The 27164-nt window shown below is 37.7% G+C and overlaps 1 protein-coding gene across 6 annotated transcripts in view; it reads right to left on the bottom strand.

The window, feature by feature from the left end:
* Positions 1-27164, bottom strand: part of FOXP2 (forkhead box P2) — a 442003-nt gene that overhangs the window by 73973 nt on the left and 340866 nt on the right. The window contains exon 2 of one of the 6 annotated variants that reach the window (XM_075429481.1): positions 16361-16431. The exons of the other annotated variants lie outside the window; for them this stretch is intronic. The gene's annotated coding sequence lies outside the window, so the exon portion shown is untranslated. The remainder of the gene's footprint in view (positions 1-16360; positions 16432-27164) is intronic. 6 annotated transcript variants of the gene reach the window in all.

Below are 27164 nucleotides of genomic sequence, written 5' to 3'. Positions count from 1 at the left end.
TTCTAAAACCACTCGATACACTGCCTTGCTGGGGGAAGATGGGGCAGAAATACCACAGACAGTCTAAATAAACTTCCGCTGCTCCCCCAGCCCCTTACCACAGTGAGGACCTGCCAAAACGTGACCTCTTTCATAGCATTGCTTTTGTTTTAGTGGTTGCAGACTGAACCTATCTTACTATGGCTGCCTTCCAACATCATCTACAGAAAGTCTTTGCTTTCCACCAGACATCAGCCCTCTGCATGGGGCAGCTAAATTTGGACTCTAGTTAGCATTCAGTAACTGTGATGTATTTTTATAGATAAATGTTCCCTCAGTATCTCTGAATATTGATTTAAGATGCAGTAGGGAATGATGGTTATCTCAAACCACATTTTTAAACATATTATACTCAGGAAAGGGAATTTCATGCATGACCATCTGAAGCACAACATATTCCACACCATTTAGAACTATTTCAGGTTCTCTTTTCATATTAATCATTTCTACTTAATTTAAAATTTATCGGGCACCTCACCACTGAGAAATATTCCAGTTTAAATATTTGACTTCAGTTGCTCATCTTTTGTTTAATGACCAACTTTTTATACGGATATAAAATAGTGTTTAAAATGTAGTTTTGTTCCCTCTTTCTGAATAGACTTCCACTATTACTTTTTACCAACTAGTTTCATTGAAAGGTTTCCAGCGTTACAGGTAATGTAAAGTCCATTAGGTCAGGCTCTTCATAGCATGACATGCAGTAAATTACAAGTGCTTCAAGCAGCTCAGTGAATTACAGTTCATCACTTTGAAAGGTTCCCACTACAAGACTACAGATATCAGATCTGGCAGTTAGGATCCAATTAACACTTTGGTCAGAATAATCAGATTGCATGTGTAAGACTTGTATAATTCGTTTATTGCTTCCATGCATCTTCTGTCTGTAGGTAAATTTGTTGCTGTTATTTCAAAGCTTGGAATCAGTATTTCACTTGCCTTCAGGTTATATTTCAAGTTCTTTTGCAGTGCGGTGATGAACTCTCCCTGTTCCAGCAATTTAGATCACTTGTCCTGTAGATATTACTGCTTGAGAAATGGTTTGTTTCTGGTGGTTTTGTTTTGTATTCTTACCATGTCATTATATGTCTAGAAAAAAATTGCTAGCAATTTTTACTAAGCACATTTTATTTAGTGTAACAGAGACAGTTTTCTCCAACGTGATCATTGTGAATCTCACAGAACACCCAGATACACCGTAAATGACATATGCATTGACATTTACATGTGTACTGTCATGCAAAACCATTTCCTGCTACAGTGGATGTAATACTATAACTGAATGAAAAAACATTCTGATTTTGTGATATCATTTTTCAAGCCATGGTCAGTATACATAAAGGTTCTTCAGGATAAACCTCATTGGTGCAGAGTAATGGATTTCAGATTCTGCGTTCTTACCTAGTGCTTTACGGCAAATTGCACTTTCAAGTCTTGCAGGCAGTGAGATTCCTTGGAAAGAACTCAGCTTGCCCAAGGGATCCCGCCTTTCCACGGAAGAGCAGTAATGAACAGATATACAAATGCTGGAAGTTTGAAATGCAGCAACCTGCAAACTGGATAAGCAAAAAGATCAAAGACTACTACCACCCTCTATGTTGTATTTCCCATCTCAAAACATGTTAGCTGTGTTCAGGATAGTCTTTTTCCCCTCTGACAGCCCTGCCCACACAAAAGTCAGGTATATAAAGGGTTATATCTGATTCATGTACACAACAATGTATACTTAGGCTCTTCATTGATATATGCATTTCAAATACTACAGAAACATAAATTAAAAGAAAATTAAAAATTATTTTCCAGTTTGAAAGTGCTTCCAGAACAAACATTATCTTAAGCTTTATGGATTCGAGATGTAATGGGATATGAAGCTCTAGGGCAATGGTACAAAGTGCCTCAGGTCAATGACACCCAAGAATTATTGCCAGCTGAAGCTATTTGATGGCCACCAGTATTCTAAGTTTCAGTCCAGATTCTAATGAGGTACAGCCCTTGTAAAAAATCACCATCATAATGAACTACAAGACCTACAGAAAGCTCAAGGACTGTATGGCTTACAGGCCAAACTAGCCTTCTGACAGTACTGTACCATTCGCGCATCAGAAAACCAGATCCATCTGCACTGTTTCCCTCGTACAAGACAATGCCAGCAAGTATGCAGACTGCCTGCAGCCAGGCAAATCACAGCTTGTAACTTTAACCGTTTAAATTAGGAGTGTCTATATACTATTTATACAGTTAAGAGAGAAAGAGAGAAGCTCCTTTAGATGGCAATTCAGACAGAATAAATTGAGCTCTGTTCTGAAATTTGAATTGTTCTGTGTGAGAGTTTCCTCTCCATGAATCACGTGAGGAACCTCCTGATGTAGGCACTTAACAGCATTCGGTGATGAGAATACTTCATTTCCTTCCCACCGCGGAACTAAACTTCGGTGTACGATTGAACCCCACAAAAGTGAAGAAGCAGAGAAACTACCCTTGCATAGTCATTTGGAGCCACTAAAAGGATTCTTAAAGTGGAAGTATATGAGGTACCCTGTATGCTTTCAAACCAGAACTGTATTACCTACAAACAGTTCTCAGTATACACATAAATAGGCATCAGTTAAAATGCTTTATTAATCTATGTAACTGTTTGAGAAAATCAGTATATTGAGCTAAATGATCGGATTTTTTTACTGTTGCTGTGTTTCAATTCTCAATACCCAGAAGACAGCCTTAGAAAATTTCAGCAGAACTGGTGACCTTGGCTGACTTAGGTATCTAGCTGTTTAAAAAAAAAAAAAGCCAATAATAGCACATTGTATTTTAAAATTACTTAATCTGACACTCTAAATTTCTAACAAAATTTACCCAAATCAGTGGAAATACTCCTTCCCCACATACCCAAATCAAACCGCATCCCAAGATACCTCAATTACCACCAACTTAAAATCTTCTGCGTTTACATTTTTGTTATCCTGTAAAATGTTTGACAGGCCGAAGGTTCTCATCTGTATTCCTAGGTCTTCAAGAAGTGGATAACTGCTCTGACCCCCTCTAAGAGTTTCTGTCTTGAGGGGAAGTAAAGACTATCCAAGAGAAATATCTTTCCTAGCTCATCAGAGCAACTCTTCTGTTGCCTTTTTCCAGCTAAAAGCAGAAGCATGTAAAACAATTCTTGTAGATACAAAATGGCGGCAACTCCACTTTCCCAGAGAAAAGTCTTCAAATGGTAAACACAGAGACATAATCACAAAATAATTCAGCTCACCTAAATCTTGAATATTTGAAATCTTGACTTTAAATGTGTTCCTCTCTTCACCAACTAGCCGGGGAACCTCAGGTGACCAAAATGAAGCATTTCAACTGGTGCCAAAAATGGGATAATGAATCAGGGTCTATTCTGTGATTACGGAGGTTGTGATTGAATATGCCTGATCAGCATCTATGTAGTACGATTTCCAAAGCTAGGCCATTCCCAAGCCAGAGTCCTATTTAAGCACAGATGTATAAGCACCAGACTTTCAAATCGGTGTAGGCTGATGGGTTTCTGTTCACTGTGGCACCCTGGTGTCTTAGTCCCCTGCACTCCTCAGAACAAGGACAGACACAATAACCCTTCCGACCTCTACTTTGCTGGACATAGAGGAGCTGAATATTGACAATCTGATTACATGCACATAGTGTGATACAATCTGGGCAGATTCTTCTCTTGTTTACATCCATGTAAACACAGGGTACTAAAAGGCCATTGAAGTCAACAGTGCAATCTCAGTGGAAATTGATATAAAGGCAGTAAGAGTCAGGCTCAACGTTATTATTGCAGCTGCCCTTTTATAAGTGTTATATATAAGGCTGCAGAATGCAGCTTCCTCTGGAGAACTGCTGAGACCTTACCTTTTCACTGGGCTTAAAGATGTGGAAAAGACAGAGTAATTTTCACTTGTGTGATAGTTAGAACAACTGGCTCATTGACACCAGGAGGAGCCAGGGCTTTCTCCAGCTGCTCTTTATGCCCATGTAAAGTCTGGCCACACTGCTATATGCCTAAATATTGACGTTAACTTGCTTGTATGTTCTGTGGCTAATCATGGGATGAATTAGGTATTAAGAAAATATTGATTAAAAATGAATATTTAATAATACATTTTTACTAGTCTTGAGATTTTTTTTTTTTTTCGTTCCTCAAGCAACGATATGCAGCTGTCACCAACAGCAAAATAAAGATAACTTTGTATGGGCCCATGTGGCAGACCACAATTTTTATCTCCAGCTCACGTAAATATACTCTAGGCATAAACTGTGTCCAGCATATGGGTTACAGAGCTACTCTTCCTTGTAATCCTTGCACATAACACAGAAGAAGCCCAGTTAGGGACAGTTTCAGACAGAAAGGTTAGAGACCCAGATCACAAGGATTTGGGTATCACTGCCAGCTTGACCAGGACCTATACAATGTATCTAAGATTTCCATTCCAAATCCTGCCCCTTTGAATCTTGGCAGTCATAGTAAAAGCATGTGCTGCAGTTGCAGAAGACTGAAAATAGACTATCCAAGTGTATCAGTAGCATATCTTATGGATGTTATTGAGATAGAGATAAAAGAGAGATTTTTTGATCTCAGCCAAACTAGCCTTTAATAGTAAAGTTCCCTGTTGACCCTGCCAACGCTGACAAGTGTTGCATAGCTTTACACACGTTCATCAGGAATCCATGGGCATGAACTATTGTCATTTGCTTCTACCTCTGGATAAAATGGCTGGACCCCAGTCAAATTTAAACAATAAAGACTATCATTTGGCCCATGGAGCAGCTGGCATGCGGAGACTTCCCAGGCTTTCAAGGAGGAGTGTTGGGATTAGTCCAATCTACCTATTTTCCTATCTGCTGGTTGAATCAAATCCCTTATCTGTCCACCACACTGACTTTTAGGCTATTTTGCACAGTTTGTGACAAAAAGAGCCATACCACCAGTCATGAAAAGCAAAGCTGCAGTCTAACCGTCTGCTGCTTGGAGCCCAAAGAGCAGATGAAGCTAACTGCTTTCTAGCTCTTCATTGCTAGAAAATTAATTGTATGTACTGTGAGACACATTGGGAGTGGAGGAAGCTGGCTGTGAAGAGAATAAGGAGATGATGCAGTCACTGACTCATTTCGTACCATTATGATTAGCAGTCCTCGTCCAGCTTTGGCAACAGCCACAGATCAAACCGGTGCAAGAAACCACTGACCAACCTTGTTAAGGGAGGCCAGAACCAGGGCAACAAAACACTTGCCAGGTCAGTCAGCTTCTGTGTGCCTGTTCATGTAAACCTGAGCTTTCTACAGCAGTTTTGAAAGAGCCCTTCATTGGTTAAAGTTTGAAAAACAGCGCTGTGAAGTTTAGAATAATTTGTCAGTGCTTTTATTTTTATGTGTCTCTCAGGTGTACAGCGGAAAGGTGGTGTTTCTTGGACATGAGAAAAATGGATTAATGGATCTTTAGTGAATTAATACGTGGGCTTCACACTTCTTTTGTAAGAAACAGTCCCAGTCAAAAAGCACATACAGGATTTTTTTAAAGGAAAATAACTGACACAAAGTACAACATTTGGTGTAGGGTTTGGTTTTTTTAAATTATATGGATGCATTTTACAAAAATGCTCTCAATGGATTTGGAGAAAAAAGGGGAAGTATATTCCCATATAAACATGAGCTACAAGGATGGTCAAATGGAGATTAATAGATTAGATAACAATATAATTCTTAGTTTTTATTTGATAAACAGCAGCCATACAACAGTCTAGATTCTAGCAACAAGTTTTAATAGCATTAAAGCCACAATGTCCTAACTATGTTCTCAAACCTGTAACGCACGTTTTAAAATACTGACTCCCACTAAGGGAGGGAGTACACCCAAAGGCTCTTTGCAAGGCCCCATGCGGACTACTCTAACTGGGTTCAGGAAGGCATAAAAGCATCCTGAAGTCATCCTAGTATTAACTCCTCAGGCTGAAAATTTTCAAAATTTTCAAGAATCTCAGCTCTGATGTCTGCATATACAAGTATCAGGATGTGCATAATCATCTCCTACAAACTTTCTTGCAAAAATACTTGCTTTGCATAGGCATACACATTTACAACTGCACATGCACCTAACTTTTGTTTTATTTTCATGTTCTAGCCAACTAGAAACCACAGCAGCATTTCACGTTCTTGTGATGTGTCATACGAATGGGAGGATTTCAAATTTTCCTGTTCTATATAAAATACAGCCACTTTCACATACAGAGTAGACATTTCTGTATGCCTGATTTTGTTTTGCTATCAGTCTTGCTGTTTGTTCATACAAACGCCTGTGTGTCCTGGTTTTGGCTGGGATGGGGTTGATGTTCCTCCCAGTAGCTGCTGTGCTTTGCATTTAGTAGGAGAAGAATGTTGATAACACTGATGTTTTCAGTAGTTGCTATGAAATCAAGGACTTCTTCCAGTTTCTCATATTCAGCTAATGAGCAGGTGTGCAGGAGGTAGGAGGGAGCACAGCCAGACAGCTAGCCAAGCTGGCCAACAGATATACTCCATACCATAGAAATCATGCTCAGTTTATGAAAGGGGGTTGGCTGGGGGGCAGGAAGCTATCGACTCTTCTCGTTTCCATGAGTTCCAATCCTCTCTTGTCCAGGAGTTTGAACTTTTTCAGTAATTTTGTGAAATTCATGATTTTGGGTTCCGCGATCACTGCTCGGGAACTGGCTGCAAATCAGTCATCGGGTGATGAGAAAAACTGTATTGTATATAGTTTATTTTGCACATGCATTATGATCATTATTATTATCAATATTAGCATTAGTGTTTCCTTTTTTGCCTTATTAAACTGTCTTTATCTCAACCCATGAGTTTCCCCTTTTGTCCATTTCTCCTCCGCACGCTGCTGGGGGGAAAGGGAGGGGTGAGCGAGCGGCTGTCTAGTGCTTGGTTCCTGGCTGCTGGGTTAAACTCTGACATTGTTTAACAAATGCAGTGTTTGAGGACTGTAGTCAGATCTGTCCTGGTGTACATACTGAATTTTCTGCCACTGTTCTGATACTACATAGAATCATGTAGCAGGTTTATAAGAGATGACATGGTTATTAGCTTAAGTACTTTTTTGTCTTTTACAAAATAAATAATATAGAAAGTGAGTAACAGAACAACAACTCGATCCTTTGGTTAACTTTAATAAGGAACTGTTGTAAGTGTCATCTAATAGAGAAAAATGCTTATGGAAAGCAGAAGAACTGAAGAAGTAAAATGAGATCTAATGGGAAACATAAACTGTAACACGGGAGTTTGTCACAGCTAAAGCTCCCTTTCTTCGTCCCATACTAACTCCCACCTCGGATGAATATACACAAGCATCACACCATGGAGCAATCTATTAGGCATCTAAGCTTGACAAGGATATTGTTAGAATATTAACTTTTATAATTTCATAGTATCTTAGCACGAACCGTTGACTCTTTGGCCAGGTTCATACCGCATCACTTTAAGCATCTTACTGGTATGTCGACTTGCCCTGGGCATTTCCCATAGGCAACACAAGACAATGTGCAAATCCATGGGCTAATCCAGATCACGTAAAACCAGAATTGTCCACTTCTGTCTCTCTTTTTCTACTACCGACACAGGTTAGACTGATTCTGCTTCTAACAGGGGTATCTAAAGTTAAATGCCTTAGCTTAGGCAAGATGAATCTGGACTTTTCAATAGTTCTTTTGAAATGCCACAGGGTCCTGGGTGGTAGTGGCAGAAAAACTGTCCTGTGTACCATGTCTCACTCAGACAACAGAAGATTCACACCAGTAATTCCATTAACACAGAGACATCCTGAAAAGAATACATACATCTTGCAAATAAACTAGGGTAAATATAGTTTCACAATGCCTGCCAAGAACCGATCTGAAAGCCATTCATGGCTTCAGCAGCTGGTATCCTTCGAAAGATTCTGCTAGCCTGGTGACTCCCACCACGCTTGTAGCCAGTCCCCGCTCCCGCTCGCACGCCACAGCTCGAAGCAGCAGTTTCTTCAATACGGTGCTCCTTTCCCCAAACACACTTCCATCAGCAGTCTTGGGAGACTGCCAACACACAGCATATATTTAAGTACCTTCCATTTACTGAAATGTCACCTCCTTCATTAGACACAGGTGAGTGTCTCTGTCCTTTCACTGTCTTTCTACTGTCACCTGCCAATGACTTTTTTTGTTCAAGACTATGGAAATACTGATTATGTTTTCTCAATCATTGTTTTTAGTCTGAATTAATGCCTAGGCTTAGTATCAAATTACGAAGCACTATCTAGAGATGAGGCAAATTTACAGTTTTCTTTAGAAATCACAGAATGCTCTCTTCGGCCACTTCTGAGGCATACCCTGCAATGGACAATACAGTTGAAACCCTCCCAGTTCATCATCTTGTGAGCACATCGGCCACAGCAAGGCCAAAACTACAAAAATCATAGACACTAAGCCTGAGTTTGTTTATACTCAAAATTATGGGAAAATGATCTATCTCCAACAGGAGCCAAATTTAGTTCTGGTAGAGCATACGATATTAATGAATTAACTTATCAGAACAAAAAATTTGGTATAGGCAAATACAACAAAAGGACTGAAGGAGCAAGAAACATGGATCTTTCATGATACACTTGTTTAGAAACAAGTTCCAAGTACAGATTTTTCTTATCGCAAAAAATGGAACTAAAAAACCCAATTTATGTAAAACGTTTACTAAAATAGCGGTAGGAAACATACATCATTTATAAAAAGTTTAGAACTTTCAATGCAAAAAGTATTAAAATTACTTTCTTTTATCATTTTAATAACAATGCCTGATTTGTCAAAATAACAGTAAAAACTCTATAAATATCTGTTAAGGGATTATTCCAATAGCATGAAAAACTCTTGTGAAGAAATGACACAGAATATAGAACTGTCACCATGCATTTGCATATAAAAGGCTGTTTAAAACTGACAGGCACATAAACAGAAAATACATTCTATAAAATTAGCCATTTTTAAGCATGGATCTTTAAATAAAGCTGGCAGAACACCTTCATTTTAGCTAACTCATTCTCAAGAGGAATCACAAAAATGGTGCAGCACCTAGCAACATATTTGCTTCAGTCTTGTATACAGATAATAGTTTGAGTATTACAATATTTGAACATATCGTCATTAACTTACCTTAAAATATTCTTGATATTTCTTGAATAATGTATTTTTGTTCAGGATATCATTACACATTTATAAAATAAAAACTGTTCTTTATCTTTTCAGACGAGGATCATAACTGTGATTTATTAGCTATTGGAGGCTGCTTGTCAGAAAAAACTTGTATAGCACTCCCAGGGCTACCAAACAGAATGCATATTTTCAGTTCTTATGATGCAGCCTTTGTAGGGAAATCAAGAGCTTTAACAGGCCTACCAAGAGACAAAATTCGTTTTGGACTCACAAGTCCTTGCAGTGCAGAAATAGAAGCAGCACACTTCAAGCCAAGCGCCGTATGAAACAACACCCCATTTAAATTAACGCAAACCATATACAACGCATATTGCTAACAAAAAAGCAGTTCTGACAAGCAGATAGGAAAAAAAAAGAAAATATTTTGACACTTCTTAAACTGCAAATGTTGACTCCTTCAAAAAGACACAAAGTGGGTTTTAACCCACTTTGCGTTTCATTTCAAGGCAGCGATGGCCAGGGTTATGTCCCACGTCCCCTTCCCCCAGCGACTGAGGAGAACCCGGACAGGGGCTGAGACCACAGTGGGGACCTGCAGTCAAGAAGCTGACTTGTCAGCAGCGCTGGTTGACCAGCAGGCTCCAGAAACCCAGCCTTTCTCAGCTGTTCCGCTCCGGATCCATACTGGCACCCCATGCACTGGGCTAGCGAGTGCCCACAGCCCCCTCACCTCCCGGATCAGTCGGGCAGTGGGCTCTTCCCCCCGGTCCCAGGATGATGGGGGAGGAATTCAACCCCCTTACTCCCCACACTTCCAAGAGCAACGACAGGCCAGAGATGGAGAAGCGGGTGGAAAAGTCTTCTCTCTTAGATCTGAAAGTAATGAGCTTTTAAGTCCTGATTTTTTAAATCTGTTGTTTAAAATTTCTTTTCATAGAAGTGCCTAGCATTTCATGAAGTGGTACTTTCTCATTCTCCAAGCGCTGTTCCACAGAAAGTTACAGATTCATAAGAATTTGCTTTTATTTGACTCTCTAGACACAAAATAAATCAGTCACAAACCTTTGCTCCTATAAAAATTGAGTATTACTTACATCATAGTGTAAATTTGAAATAAGTACTGCAAGATTTGAGCCACAGACTTCTTTCAAAAAATATTTTCTGTACAAATTTCTATTTGCCTCTCACTTTGATTTCATTTTAGAAACTACCCAGAGATCATCTTAACAGAAGTCAGATACTTATTCTAAGAGTAACAGATGCACCTTCTTTGTCATACTATTTGGATGACTCACAAAAAAACCTCACAAATCGATGTTCACTAGATACACACATAGGCATAATTGCTACCACTGATTAGCGATCTAATTTGAACTCACTTCATTAAAAAAAAGAGCTAAAATAGAAGTATTTCTTGTTAAAAAATCATTGCACAAATTGCAGAACAAAACTAAGACACCTCGGCAAGTGAGCTACCCTGTCCTTCTCTTCAAAAGCAGAAGAAACTGGCTTCTGACAGACATTTGTCCAGAATGTTTTTACAAACTTCAGGCAAGAGAGATTCCACAACACCCCCAGCAGTCTATTCCAACACTTTCTTACTTTGCTTATATTCCAGAAAGTTATTGGACATTTAACACGATCCTCCATTGCATCAACTAAAGCCAATTATTATTAGTAGACATGTACTTACAAGTATAAAACTCCGCAAATGTTTTGCAAAGATACATTTAATGATGACAAAAATAATGCCATTTAATGACAAAATGAATATTTTGTAATGGAATGGTAAAACCAAATGCTTTTTACTACTACTCTCTTATTGAATTATTGTTACTTTAGTTAAAACTCCATCACCTATTTTTATGCTTGACTTTATCTTCCAAGCATAAGAAAATGCACATTTGTACCTAAATACCTGACCCAGCTCTGGAATTGGAACTGACCTGAACTTCGCAGCGGCTTTGCCCCAAGTCTGACAGTAACGGCAACCGGTCCCCCTAGAACTGACCTAGGGAATGAAGGTCGTTGCTAGACCTGAGCTTACCAAAGCCCATAAGTATTAACTGAAATACTGTATGACCTAGAATATTATCCTTTTGACAAAAGACAGTATTACAGCACACTTTTACAGTGTTTACAGTACTCCTTCTAAGAAAAAGATCAGGTACCACCTTCTACACTTTAGCAGAGCTTCCACAGCTCTTCAGATCTGTAAGCAGACACGGAGACATGCCTTTAAATTAATTCCATCTGGAAGTGCAAACAAGTTCAAAACTACAGTGTTTCATAAACCAAGTCTAAAACTGTAGCTAAGCTTTTCAGCTGCTACAGAAATGTTTCACTCTCGCCCAAGTATGCAGAAAAGCAATCCAGTTCTGAAATATAAAAAAATAAGCAATTACCAACAATGTGAAAAGGAACCATTCACAAGCAATTCTGAAGGGTTAAAAATATTGCTTGGGAGCAATCCAATTTCCTTTTTCTTTAAAATCAAATTTTACAATATGTATTTACAAAAATATTAGTGAAGGAAATTTCAAAATGAAAGCTTTGCTTTGAAGCAAATCTGACTAACATTATGCACCTTGGACAGACTTTTAATGTGATATTAAAAATGTTGTTTTGAAAACTTAGGAATATTTCAGCTTCCTCAAAATCTTTTTTTGACACGAAATTCATGTAACAAATTTCAGAGCATTTTAGTACTGAAAAATTATAATTAAAAAAGTGGTAAATGGAGTACTTAATGAGGCTGTAATGAAATAATCAACATTGAATCAATTGTGTTGCAACTGCTAAAATATTTCACGACGTTTTTGATACTTCGCAGTGGGATAGTTCCTATTCCTAACTGTGGCAAACCCTATAGAGGCCAAAAATATCATTTTACCAAACTCGTAAAGAAAACTCAGCTTATTTAATTTGAAGAGTCTTCTAAATTATGGGCATTCAGACTCAGTCACAAGTCACAACAAGGGCTAGGAAAAAAGATTTAAGAAGAAAAGCAGAGAACTGAATTGTTGACTCGATTAAAAAGAGCAGTTAAGGATTATCGCTAAGTTGTTAGTGATGTATATCTTTATTTACTCTATAAACGTTATGAACATTATACAAATATCAGACAGTGGTAATAAACACACGGAAATTAGAGCAGGATTTACACAAGGAAGAAGAACATGGATAGGACACCCAGGTAATAAAGAAGGGGTCGTGCTGTTGGCATCCTCCTGTTTATAGAGTTGCTGAAGATCACAGAATCACAGAATGTTTGGTTGGAAGGGACCTCTGTGGGTCATCTAGTCCAACCCCCCTGCTGAAGCAGGGTCACCTACAGCAGGCTGCACAGGACCATGTCCAGGCGGGTCTTGAATATCTCCAGAGAAGGAGATTCCACAACCTCCCTGGGCAGCCTGTTCCAGTGCTCCATGACCCTCAGAGGGAAGAAGTTCTTACTCGTGTTCAGGTGGAACTTCCTATGTTTCAGTTTGTGCCCATTGCCCCTTGTCCTGTCACTGGGCACCACTGAAAAGAGCTTGACCCCATCCTCCTGACACCCACCCTTAAGATATTTGTAAGCATTTATAAGATCCCCTCTCAGCCTTCTCTTCTCCAGGCTAAACAAGCCCAGCTCCCTCAGCCTTTCCTTGTAGGACAGATGCTCCAGTCCCCTCATCAACCCTCATAGCCCTTCGCTGGACTCTCTCCAGTAGCTCCTCATCTTTCTTGAATTGGGGAAGGAGGAAAGCTTTGGGAGTTGCCTAAAAGGGTGTATATATGCATGTACACATGGGTCTACCTGTCTCTCCATCTGTTTCTAGTCAGCAACGATGACTCAGTCATTACTGGGAGTTTCTGAAGGGCAATTTAAGTGGCTCAAGCCATACTCTTGCTAAGTTTTACTAAATGTCATCCTGGAAGAATTTTTTAAATTAATGAATTTTGAACAAAACTGAAGCACATCTCCCAGTTTAAGACACAAAGGCACTGAGAAATGAATGATTACAGTCTCTCCATTACTTTCTAGACGATGGCACGATGCTTGGGTTTTGGACATGAACCCAGTGGGAGCTCTGGGTGCACAGATGTTTGAAAAACACATCTCCACAACCCCTAACTCACTCCAACCGTCTGGACTGCACTGTGCAGGGAACATCACATGGAAGGAGATTTCAGACTGAATAAAATTTACATTTGCAGTAATATATACTGAGGGGATGTACTTTAGTTCTTTAGTAAGTGTCTAACATTTCTGTACCTCTTACACACTGAGGATGTAAAGACAGTTATGAAGAACCACAAGAATAACATAACTAGCTATCTGTGACTGCAACACCACCAGTACCTTTGTTACTCCAGTATCTCTACAAAATCCTCAGAGGTACTTTATACTTTTTATTATGGAGCACAAATATGTCTTGCACTAGGTAGACTTTTGGAAACGTGATAGTGTGACATAAAAAGGAAATTAAAATTCCTAGAAATTTGTATCACATATAAAGTACATAATATTATACTTATTTGGCAAAAGGGATTAACAGGCTGGATTTGTCAGCATCTGGCTTTTGAATATCTTAAAACATTTTATAGCAAAGCTTTTCACATTGTACAATCCCTGAGCATGCTCTACCATACCTTCTATAACATATTTTCACAAATTCCTTTCTACTGTATTTCAAAGTCCTTGTGTAACATACTGAAGTGTTTAATAATGATATATATAAGCCCTAACATTGCACTTAGACATATATATGTATTTATATATGCATATTTTACATATTCTTTATATACACACCAAATGCTAAACATGCCACATATTGTAGTAAAAACCTCAAAGTCTGACATATATAAACACATCCTTTTAATTTTTGTCTGTATCCCCTGTTCAAAGATACCTGGAAAACCTACATAAATAATAAAAACAGGAAATAAGACACATTTTAGCTATCCATTATCAAAGGAATATTGTTTTAACAAGATGTACGGAATCACATTATCATTCTATTAATTCAATAATCTTGATGTTTTTACAAGACTGAGACAGTTATCAAAGCAGGTGATCATTCTTGTACGTAAGGATCGCATCACCTCATGGGACAGAGATGTCACATAAACTACAGTGTCAAAAAGATAACAAATACAGGACTGAGCTGGTAGTGGTAATGAATTTATGTTGGCATACATGACTCCAACAAAATAACTGGTATTTGATAAACATATAGATACAGCTGGTTTTGAAACTGCTATCACTATAGTGCTGATATCATGAAATCCCTCACAAACTGTTCTTTTATTTTATACTCCTACACATTAAAAATCTATACATACTTCATACTGACAGTGGTTTCAAAGGACTTTCATTAACTCAGCCTTGCAATGACAAATGTAAGAACACCTTCTCTTCTTTTGAAATTAAATGAATATTTATGGTAATTATTATAAAGCGACTTTACCCTTGAGGCCCTTGGTCCTCAGGATTTGCATGGGTTTTCAACTAAACCTGTTTCCTCAGAGAAATTTTAGGAATTATTCTTCATAATTCAGTACATTCCTGCTTAGTAACTGGTAGCCAGGCTAACATTTCTTACACCTTTCTTTCATTCATATAGTTTTAGTCAAAAAGAACAGACTCCGGGCATGGAATTTCTTTTACTACTTGATTTCTGTGTGTAGCTGATAACAATGCCCACCCTACCACCTACATGGCATACCGAAGTATACAGAGACTCAGGATAATCACAGACTGATTTCAATACATGTTCTTCTACTCTCACAGCTTCTAGACCCTGCTATATATGATTTGGTCTGGCATCCATTATGGAGATATTAATATAACAACATAGTTGCAAGAAGACTTGAAATCTAATGACCTCTTAAGCTGACTACAGGTCTGCACGTAAAACACCAAGACTGTCCCTTATCTATTGACGTTTGTAAGACGGATGGAGACAGTTTCAGTTCTGCTACTTTTAGCCTTAACTACTGCGTGTGTGCTGCCTTTCATTTCATATAGTTCACGATGGATATGTCCTATGAAACCACATGAAGACAACAGGCTGCATTTGAACAGCCACATGTTTAGCTAGCTGAGGTTGTAAAACAGGTGCTACTGTAGCTGCAGTGCTACAATGCAACTATGGCCTATACATGTAAATAAAAACTTGGAATTTTAGGAATGTCTGTATGTTACTTACATATTTATGTATAAGAACAAGTAGGAGATGGAGGGGTGGCATGGTGATTTAACCGACCAAGGATGCCAGATTGTTCACAAACAGTGAATTCAGACAAAAAACAATTCAGGACTAAAGACCAAACGAGACCGAGGTCCAGGTATCTTTTGGACGCTACTACTAAATGCCAGGTTCTTAAGGCTATCAGCATACAGGACAGGATCTTCTGAAAGAGTAAGTGTATTTCTATTTGCTTTTGTTTGTATTAGAATCATAGCATAGCCACCACTACAACAGAGTGACAACTGTTGAAAAAACATTGACTTTAGCAGCATCTGCTGTATTTGCTATTCCTCAGAAACCAGCAGTGGGCAGCTGCCCTTCATTCTTTCTCTACTACTTCTGGATGTTGTTACATAGGCAGTATGTATGAAGGGCGTACTTCTCCAGCTCCAGCCCCAGATTTATACAATCATTAGTGAATACACAGCTAAGTCTGGGAATGCATTACTACAATCTGATCTGAAGCAGAACTGAAATGGTAAAGTTGTTTGAAGAAAGCAAACTTTTTCTCAGGAAAATATTTTCTGAATACTCCTAGACTTCATCCCTAGCATTAGCTAAAACAAGATTGTACAGCCAAAGTCTTTTTGTACTATTTCTCTCTTTGCAGATCAGTCATGGTTGATACTGAAAACTACCGTCAAGCTAGCTGCAGGAAGAACAAAGTTTGCATAGCCATCACAGCGGCATTTCAAAAGCACAAGATGAGTCTGATACCATGGCATTTAAAAGGCAAGAAGTCCCACTTAGTTGATTTACTGATAGTTTATGTCCATCATGCTACTTGGCACACAACAGACGTGTTGTCAGGAATACTTTCTACATCCTGAGTGAAAAACAAAACTCCAAAAGTGAATGTGAGGGACAGAAACTATAGAAATGAGGAAAAAATTCACTTACATTTATCCAAGATGGCTGTCGCTATTACTGTTGAAACTCTGCTATGGGCTGAGGTCACAAGACCCTGTAAGCTAAAATAAAGAAGCTTCAGCTGAGGGTAACTGAAGCTGCAGCACATTAAAATACATTTTAAGGTTATAGGTATTGATTGGAGTTTTAATTTCTTGATCTATTTTTCCCAAGGCATGAAAAGTGACCTCTACTTCTTGGTCATTTTTCAAGCCTGGAGGGAAGAGCTTTTCCGTATTATTCCTCTACCTCATTATAAATGTGTATGTATGCTATATACAGTACATGATATAATAATATGATGGTTTCATTGGCATGAGTTTGGAGTCGTGACATTATTCACAAATGGTGAAACCATACGTGATTTATGCAGATTCTCTTAAACAAAACTAGAATAAAACTTTTATACAACATCACATCATCATGTATGTAGGAAATGTGAATTATAGAAAAGCTAGTTAAAAAATCTTCAAAAATGTGTTAAAATGCATCACAGAGCATTTTTCCTTTCTGTAGTTATTTTTTTAATCATGTACTTCTGAGGGAGTCTGATAACGTTTACATCTTAGAAATACCAAAATAAATTTAAAATTATTTATTATGCATATGAGTACAGTAGTTTGAAAATCTATTGCATCTTAACCTCCCAGGGATTAAATCAAGTGTGTGATCTACTCTGCAGCTGGGACCTTCTCTTAATTTGTGGTATAAAGACCCTACTTTTGGCTTCAGTAAGCAGGAAGATACTGAATTTGTCACTAATTCTGGATAGAACATTTCCTCTTCTGGCCCACAATTCACTGTACTTTTGGGAGAAGAACGGAGATGCAAAAGAAAAAAGAAGGAGAAAACAGAAAATAATACAGTGGGAAATGATTGTTAAAGTTAACAGCAGAGGTTTGTAATGACAGAAGGAAAGAGACTAGTAAAGTTCAGCTTAGAAAAGTTCATGACAAGCAACCCTGCAGTTTATTACCTGTACTAGGACTGCATATGATATCCACTTACGTAAATACACACTTGTGCATATGCATGTATAAACAGACATACGCAATGTGAAAAAAACAAGTATCTAGAACATATAGGCATTTCTGTATCTGAAATGAAGAAAAGTAATTTCAAGAACACAAGTAATGTAATGAATCTGAACTACAGAAACTCTGAAGCAGAGAAGTAACAACAAAAGCACATGTATCTCATATATTCAATATATGTGAAAGAATGACAAGTTGCCAAGAAGTACAGTGAAGGGTGGAATCTCTGTGCTTTCTGAGCAAACTTAAAAAAAGGAATTCCCATCACATCATATAGATGTTTACTTCATTTCTCGTGCAACCATAATGTGATTTATAACAGATGAGAATAATAGATGAGAACTAAGAAATTACTAGGATACTCTATCATTCGGTTGATTTCAAAAAAATAGCATGCAAAACTAAAACTAAGAAATCCAGTCAAACTGTTACATGCTATAAAAAGCAGTATAAAATTAAATCTAGAAATCATCAGAATCCTACCTAACAAGGCAGCCAAACACTTCATTTGAAAGATGAATAAACAAGAGAACATGATTCTAACAAGAATGACCACTGCGGAAAATCATAGGTAAAACTTTCCTACAAAAAAAGAGACTGCCGCACTCTAGATTTTTCATAGAAAAAGACAGCAAATGAAGTTCAAATTGTGAGACTTAAAAGAATGGGAGAAATGGTGGGTAAAGTGTTTGCGACAGAATACTAAATAATTCACCTTTACCAAATCCATTTCAGTACCGAGATGACAACTAATCTGAAGTTTCACGAACGCTTGTAAGACCACATAGAGTGAGTACCTCCCAGTCTCAATGCTATAGGATAGATGCCACATCACTAGAACACTGTATCCCAACTGGAACTAGTTGCTCGCCTTCACCTAATGAGAAACACTAATGAAAAAATAGCAAACTGAAATGGAATTAATTGTTCTCCCCATGAGCAGAGAGACTTCCATAACAGAATTTATGCAATCTAAACAGAGTGTGTTTGACTATGTAGAAGTCTAATATGCTCAGTACGTAAAGAGGTAAAGCTCTATAAGACAATAAGCCTGGCTCATTTCATAAGCAGTAATTTATTTAGAAGAAAAAATATCAAACAAAACCAGAAGTGGGAATGGGGGGAAAATCGCTCTACCAAATGCAGAAAGTCTATGCTATAGACACCTATATCTGAGCCAGTCATCTAAGGTTACTTACGTAGTTAAAGGAGAAAAATAGGCATTTCTGTGGCACAATTCATTAAATCCTAATTACATGTCTAAATCAGATCCAATAAACTGTCTCTTAAAAGTGTGCTGACTATGTTGACAACAGCATGTTGACTCAAAGGGCCTTCACTGCGAATGGTGACAAAAGGCTCTTGAGCCTGGAGTATGAAGGTGAATGGCAGAGACAAGGTGTAACCATCTATTGTCTGGTGATATAAAGCCGCTTTCCAAGAGACCAATTATCTAACGTTGACTTCCCCTTAGTATGCACCTGAAGCAGTCATTTGTATTTATGTTAAATAGATGTAAAACCCAACTATTCTGTATTGAGTTCACACATTCAGACTGGATGAGATCGATGCGATGCTCTAAAACTTACTCCAGGTGAACTGCAAAAGTGAAACCATCATCCCCTTCGATTTTGATTCAGGTATGTCAAGGTAACAAATGAAGAACACTGCTGAAATCCTCAATCACTTCATGCCATCACCAGATGTAGGGACATCCCTGTAACACTCTATAGCCTATCTGAACAATCCAACCCTTAAGTCCCCTTCTTTCCCTTCAGTTTTGAACAAAAACCCTTGCTGTGGAATAAAATGAATGAAAATGCTACAATCTACACATGTGTGAACACACAGAGAGAAACCAGCCAAGGAATCCTAGGTACTAACATTCATAATAAAAAAAACTATTGAAAAAATCAGCATGATGCTTTGGGAAGTCAGACAGTCAATAAGTTGATTCTCATGGCCATAGCTATTTAAGCAAAATTTGTTTCGAATAAAGTTCCATAAGTTAAAAAAGTATATAAAATCACGATGTAGCCAAAATTAAAAATAATAAATAGTGAAACATGGTTTTATTTATAAACAAATATAAACTCAGGATAAACTTTTCCATTCTTATACACGCTTCAGCTTTACACCGCTCATAAGATTAGATGTGACAGTAGCATAGGCCTCTTTAGAGATACTTATGACAAACGTAGGCAGCCAGCAAGGGAACAATCACCATTTTGATAATCAATTTCAGAACTGAATTGAATTTCCAGAAATGATTTGAATGAAAATTAGCTCACAGCATGATGAGGGTTGGTACTTTTTGTTTGAATGAATCAGGTCGGCAAAAATAAAACAAGAGACCCCCCACCCCTATTATTTTTAAATATTTACAGATTAATTCAAATTCATCAACTACGAAAATTGATCAGAAAGTAGATTGACAGCACCTCACACAACTCGGTGATCACCATAAATCCAGACAATGTGTCAGATTTCATCAGAATAGAGGTCATGTTTTAAATGAAGGTAGAATTTGTTATGCATTATTCATCCATCTGAAAATATTACAAGGTGGGACAACTTTTTCATAGTTTATTACCATAGCATATTACAAAACGCATTTGTAAAATAAATGTTTAACAGATGAGTCTATGACAAGTCGTTACAAAGCATATTATAAGATGCAAATATTGTTAAAATAAGTGCGCATGTTTAATACATGAATTACAGTCATCAGGCATGGTATAAATTGTCATAAAATTTAACAAATGATAATAAGATATTTATAAATGGCATCTAAACATAAAGTGTGTACAGAGAAGTAAATGGTACTAAAATTAATCCTTGTATGAAGGCTCTTTTTCCCCTTGTCTTTTTAGTCAGAACAAATCAAGTTAGGTGATTTTTTTTTTGTTTGGATCCTAGTAAGCAATGCCTGAGAAAAACTCTTCCTGCTAAGCTTCCAAGGCAGCCAGAAACCTCACTCTTCAGAAGACTTCCAGAACAAAATTACAGACAGTTGTCCATCAGCTAGGCAGCAGTGATTAGCTTTAACAACACCTCCAAACTTTTTCATATGGAGAATTAAAATGTGCTGAATGAATCTGAGTTACTACTTTTACAGACAAATTTTAGGAGGAGGTAAACTGCTGAAATTCTATATAATTCTTTGTTTACTCATCAGAAAAAACAACTTTAACAAAGTAGGGAAGAGACAACATTACCTTTCAATTTTTGAGTACTAGAGCAGTGATACTCAGTTTACAGACACTGATCTAATAAGCCTTGTATATGCTGTTATAGTTCTTTATAATCCAGTACTGTACACCAAAACACTGATCAGAGAAAAGGTATTTATGTTTTTTTTGGCATATGTTATGGCATATGTTGATGTAGAACATCAACAAGGAACTGAGACCAGGATATTTCCCAGCTGACTACAGAAACAAAATTTGTCTGCTTGAAAGAGAAATTTATATGTGTTCCATCTATATAGTCCGGCTAACTGGCAGATAAGATCCTGAAATAAAAAAAATGTCCTTACTTTCAAACTCACCAGATAACTGTCTAGGAAAAAAGGAGGACAGATTGAGTAAGAGAGACAGAGAAGGCAACTACAGGGAGATACCACAGTCACGTCTCGCAAGCTTTTGTGCAGAGATTTGCTGGTATGTGAAATCACTCATAATCACAATACAGAACTTTAATGATTTCACTGGAACTAAATAATGATATAAATCTAGTTTAAGTCTGCCAGGTTTCAGCTGCTGAAGAAGTTGATCTCCAGCTTCTGAAGCACAGTCAAAGAGCATTAGCTGGATCTGAGAAGTCTGATCCTGTGATAGAAATGTTGGCATTGTTCTGTCTTAATTTTCTCTGAAGTTTAACAAGATTGAATGCTTGGAAACAGGACCCAAATACATTCAGGAGAGAAATAAAGTACTAATTTTGACAGAACGGGCAAGGAAGAAACTCCCAAACTCTATACATTTTAAAAAATAAACTTATAAATTCATAAATGAAAAATCTATTTCAAGCTTTTAGACACAAAGGGTTCTTGATCCTCACATTGCTGAGAGAACATAAAAGGGAAGGATCTCAAGTTTTTATCCTGCCTTATCACCTCACCCTGCCCATCATTCTTAACGCACCTGGAGCGGGCACTCACGAACACGCAACAGGAGGATCTGACAGCATCACCTACTCTCATACTCGTCTGGACATAAACAATGTACTTAGAAGCCTGAATTTTGAGCTGATATCATATGCAAAGAGAGGCAACATGACAATTAGAGGACTCGGTACATGCATTACTAGCGTAGCTTTACTAACCTTACTTAAGACCGATATTACAAGGAAGCACAGGTGACCACACACGTCTGTGGAACGTGCCTGAGGAACGCTCTTCCCTTCTCATCTGTGGAACCACGAAACATTTGTGTTTGCACATATATATGCTTCCACTCTGAAAAGCTTTAGGGAAATCACTAAAGTAAGGTCCCTGATGCAGACATAGTCACAGCAGTCTTGCAGTCCCACTAAGAAAACAACCTATTCAGCCACGAGGTGCTCCTGCTATCTGCATGTCATAGCTGGAGCAAGCAGTGCCTTAAGTGCCTCTGAACTTCCCCGCCTTGAAAGGTATTCAGAGAATTTGTGGCTAGTTGCCTTTTTTCCTTAAAAGCCCTCCCATGCAAGGCTCTCCACAAATTTTTTGTTTCTTCAGCTTTTCCAAACATAAAGGAACCTTGCAAGCTGGCAGACCTCAAGAGGCTTTGAAGTCAACCCTAAGCCGTTCCTTCTTGTGTGCATATCTTGTTTCCCAAAGATGTGACTATTCTGGTAAAATGATTGAGCAATCAGTTCTTGGTTAAAAGTGACTGTCTCAAAGTTAAATTGAAGGTCAAGAGGTTACTGCTCAGAAGCATGAAAAATGCTGGGCAGGACACTCCCCCATCCTTCCAGAAATGCCATCGCTCCCTGCTTTCTTCTGACACTGCTGGTATTGTGTAACCTTACTTGTAAATGCAGAAAAGATTCAAATCAATCCACCAGAGCTAAAAAAACCCAAAATGCAACAGATAACAAAAGCAGAACAGAAAACAAAAATAATCAGAATGTCTTAAAGTGAGGAAAAAGATGATGAAAAGATGAATATCATAAACAAAATTACCAATAAGCAGTTTCTCTTTTCCATACGTTGTTCTTTCCTTCCAAGGGTCACATTGTTAACATGTTCAGGTTAAAAAGCCAACATACATTGCAGACATGGTTTAATAAAGGAAGTGGTCTTACCAGTATCTACAGCTGTTGTGCAATTATACATGCAGGAAATCATTAATGAGAAACATATAGTAATTTTCTACATATATTTCCATAGCTGACATTGCATCCTTTGTTGAGCAGAGATACATATGTCCTGGGCAGAACGATTCAACAGAAAAAAGGGAGCCAACAGTCTGCTGGTTTCCAAAGAAATTTAGTCAATGGGACAAACTGAAGAATATCTTCAGTCCTAAAGGACTATATATATTAACTAGAATTATTCTTGTATGTGTACCTGCTCAAGAGGCTTTAAAACCAGCTGAAATCTGGCAATGAGAATACATCTTCTTTCAAAAAATAAAAAAAATAAAAAAAATTCCCACTTTATCTTGGTCTTCTTTGTAACTAATTATTCACTTCAAAAAATGGCTTTTTTATGATGTACTTGGCAGTTTATGCTAGACACACACATTAGGAAAAGGCCCACTACTCTAAAAATGAATTATCACCTATGGTTTCATGGTTTCATACTACAGCACACAAGGCGACAGTAGTCCAACTGAAAATGTGCACCTTCCACTACAAAGAAAGAAAGCACAGCGTGCTCAGCTTGCTGTTTGGTGTAGTTCAGATTCACAGAACAGTACAGGCACTCTTTGCACAAAACTTAGAAAATAAATTTCTTTGAATAAGTGAAACAGGACTTTTCTTGAATTTTAAGTAATAAGTGAAATGGAAACGAATTCAGTTATTCGGGAAATAATCAATATGGTTGTTTTTTTTTTAAGAATCATAGAATGAAAACAGAAATAATCAATATTTTGTACTGAATTCCTAGACATCCTGTCTTTGTGTGATTATGTGTGTTTGTACTTGCATCTTCTGCTGAATTCTTCATTCTGTTGTCAGTTTGTGAGTTTCTCACTCACAGATTTCTCAGCAAACTCTATTGTATGACTAGTTACAATGTCTTCTAGCCCAAAGTTCTACAGAAATGCAAAGATATGTCCTTTAAAGTGTGTCCTCAAGGACAAGAGCTGAACGTTTAGCTGATTTAAGAGACTAGTGTAGCTAAATAAGAATTCTTTATAGAAGCAAGTGTCTCATTTAAAAACTAAGAAATCCTAAAATGAAAGGCATTCCAAGGAAAGGGGATGGTTAGAGAAATATCAGTAAGACTTCATCTCAGGGTCTTATGAAAAAGACTGTATTGCACTGATAAAGATAGGTCATTCGTGGCAATCAAAAGGCAATGCTGTGTCTTTTTCAAAGAAGAGGACAGTGTCAAGGGATTTAGAGACTGGAGCATTAACCTTTATATTTCAGGTCCATCCTGATCGGACCATTACAGGGTTCCTATGGACTGCATCCAACCAATCTTGGCATTCATCTTTCAGTGTCCTGACCTAGTCTATCTGTAATTAGTCTGACGAGATTTACTTTCTTTAGACAGGACCAGAAGATGTTCTGCGGAGTAGAAAACCAGTTTACACATGAACACAGGCTACTGTAGTCCCAGAAAGATGGGACAGAGAGAGAAAAAAAAAAGAAAACAGAAGCAGAAGAAGAGTATTTGGAGTGTCTGTGTTATGACTGTAATATTAAATAGGATAAACAATAAATATTCTTCACGGGCATACAGTCCAAGCATAGACAGACAGAAGTGGAAGGAGTGTAACTGAAAGTCTAGTGCTTTCCTCTGTTGCACAATTTAGGTGAAAGCTTTCTCATTTCGACAACTTTTTGGCACAAATTGTGCAAAGATAACAAAGTACTTGCTCCAAGAAGAAGAGATTCACATCATCAGAAGTAAGAGTTTTCTATGCATTAATACAGAAACTGTAACTAATACAGTGCTCCTGGAATATGAACGATGAAGAAGCTGTGGTATATTTTGTTCCTAATAGAGTTTTGAATCATAAAACTGTGTAACAGGAAAGGACTGAGAGATCAAGTATAAAGCAGAAAAAAGCTCAATAGAAGTAAGTTAAATATGTAAAGCCTCTACAGACAAATCACAAGAAAGTGCATATATATACATATATTAAAAAGATAATTCACATATCTGTACAACGACAGTTCTAGTGTAGTTTGGGTAACTGATATGGGTAAATAACCTGATACCACGGTCTTTAGGAACCAAAGCTCCATCTGTTTTTCAAATGACAAGTTTTTTCTATCTGCTCAGGATTTCAGGAGTAAAGAAATTTCACAGACATTAAATGTAATCTTTTTTTTTATTACTGTTATTATTATTAATATTAGATTTTCTGCTAGCATTTTTTAGAAACAACCTAAATGACATTTATAATTAGAATACATTTTATATAGAAAAACAGTTACCCTGGTTTTGAAACAACAGCTCACTGATAAAACCTGTGAGATACAGCTGATTCTCACACAGAGAATCATATCAACAGGGATGAAACCACACTCCCCTGTGGCTTTCAAAGTACAGCTTTGCTAGGGGTTACATACAGACACAATGTATGGTCTGAAACAGTTGGACTGCGTAACAGAAGTATCTGTGGAGAGAGGGAAAAAAAGAAATGATCCTTCTTCAGGTTACTGAATGGTATTTCTACAATAAAATGAAACATCCCAAATTCAGCATAACATCACGAGGTCATACATCAAAATAAAAATGGTATCATAATATTTTTGTCAGCACACTTCTCAATTTTCATAAACCTTGGATTGTTTCCTTGTTTCCAGTTTACTGTAGACTGAGGAGAGTTGTGCCTGTTATAACAAGATACAACTTGTTTCCTCTCCGACACTGTGAATATACTTAATTTTCAACAATCAGTGCAAACAGTTGCATTGTCTGTGTAAGTAGTTAAATTACTCCTTCAATATGCATCATCTTAATCATACTGTCTTTCTTCTACCACCATGGCATTCACTCACTTACGATTCTACATTCCTCTGGAGTGCCACATAGTCAACTCTAATCTTGATAAGGCTAAACGAGTTTTTTGGTCATCTTTAAATTTTGACACATACGATATCCTTCAGCCCATTTTCCAGCTCATTAATAAATATATTAAACAATGTTGTTTAATGTACAGGTCAGTGGTAGCCAGAAATGTTAACCTTTTGCCATGCTGAAAATTGACAATTTACTCCTACTCTATCTTCTGTCTCTTAACTTGTTTCTAGCTTATGATGGAACTTTAACTTTCACCCAGAACTATTCAGTTTTCTTAATAACCGCTTGTGAAGGACTGTGTCAAAGGCTTTTTGAATGCCCTTTTGAATCACATTTCTTGGTCTTACTTTAAAATCATATTTCTTTTTGAGACGTTTACAAATACTTCTTGTAGATTGAAAATACTGGAGTCTTCTCAATCGATGCAAGAGAGATGTGTGTGCTGTGCAATTTCGGTCAACTTTGACGCCACTGAAGAAAATCACGATTTGTCCCCCAGAAAGGTCAGACCACCAAAAACTTCCAGCTGAATCAGTAATGCAGAAAAATTAATTATAAGGCCGTATTTTATCCCATTAGAATGAAGCACTTCAATGCACATGGTAAATCACACAGGCGATGAAAAGACTAGGAAGTGGTAGCTGCAGCAGGAGCATGGGAATTACTGAGGCCGCACGAAGGCTCCCATGTTGCTGACCAGGACCATGCTGTAGGCACTGCACAGACACGGAGTGAAATGATTGTCCTATTTAAGACAAGAGATGACAGTGACAGACTGATAGGAAATACCTGTCATGATAGCAGGCAATATATGTGCCTAAGCTTTCTATACATAAGCTGGTGAAGTCTGAATGACTGACTTGGAGGAGGATAATGAGGTACCTCACAATCATTACAGACAGCACAGGAGAAAGTACAATAGGGCTTATCTGAAAATCTAAAAGTAGGAAATTAATGGCTCATTTTTTTTTTCTATTTTATGAGGAATAATGATTATCGTGAAGTCAGTCTGTGAAGGGTTATGAAACTGAAAACAAACTGCCTGTATTTGATGCTTTGAAGGGGAACTGGGGAAAGACACAGAGAGAGATGTTAGGAAAATAATCTGCGCAGAACAGTGGCAGCAATGAGACAAGATGACATTTGTCATGTGCTGAAAAGAGGCCAGCTGTAGTAACTGAAATGTGGAGAACTTGCATGAGAGTTTCAGCTCAGCGCACAGCTTAAAAAGCTGTACCTTAGTAGGGATGTGAGGAATAGGAAAGATACCCAAATTCAAGACATAGTTTATGCTCCAAGGTCAAGACAACCAACATGCTGATACAGTTGACTGATGGAGAAAGGGGGTGAGAGAGGAAAGATTATTCCTGTTGGTCTTTAAGTTGATGTCTAAGCATCCACAGGTTGGTATCAGGAAGATGGGATGAGTTTTATGTGTTTGGGGGGTTTTTTGGTGTTTTTTTTAATAGAGGAAATGGTATCCGGAGTACAAATCACAAAGATGATGACAGATTTGTCATTTAGATTAACTACAATAAAGACTCTGAAGAAAATGGCAAAGGAGCAACAA

This window comes from Opisthocomus hoazin, chromosome 8 (genome assembly GCF_030867145.1).
Source record: "Opisthocomus hoazin isolate bOpiHoa1 chromosome 8, bOpiHoa1.hap1, whole genome shotgun sequence".
In the NCBI taxonomy this organism is placed as follows: Eukaryota; Metazoa; Chordata; class Aves; order Opisthocomiformes; family Opisthocomidae; genus Opisthocomus; species Opisthocomus hoazin.
Note: the sequence above shows the minus strand (reverse complement) of the source record. Positions and strands in the feature narration are given on the sequence as shown.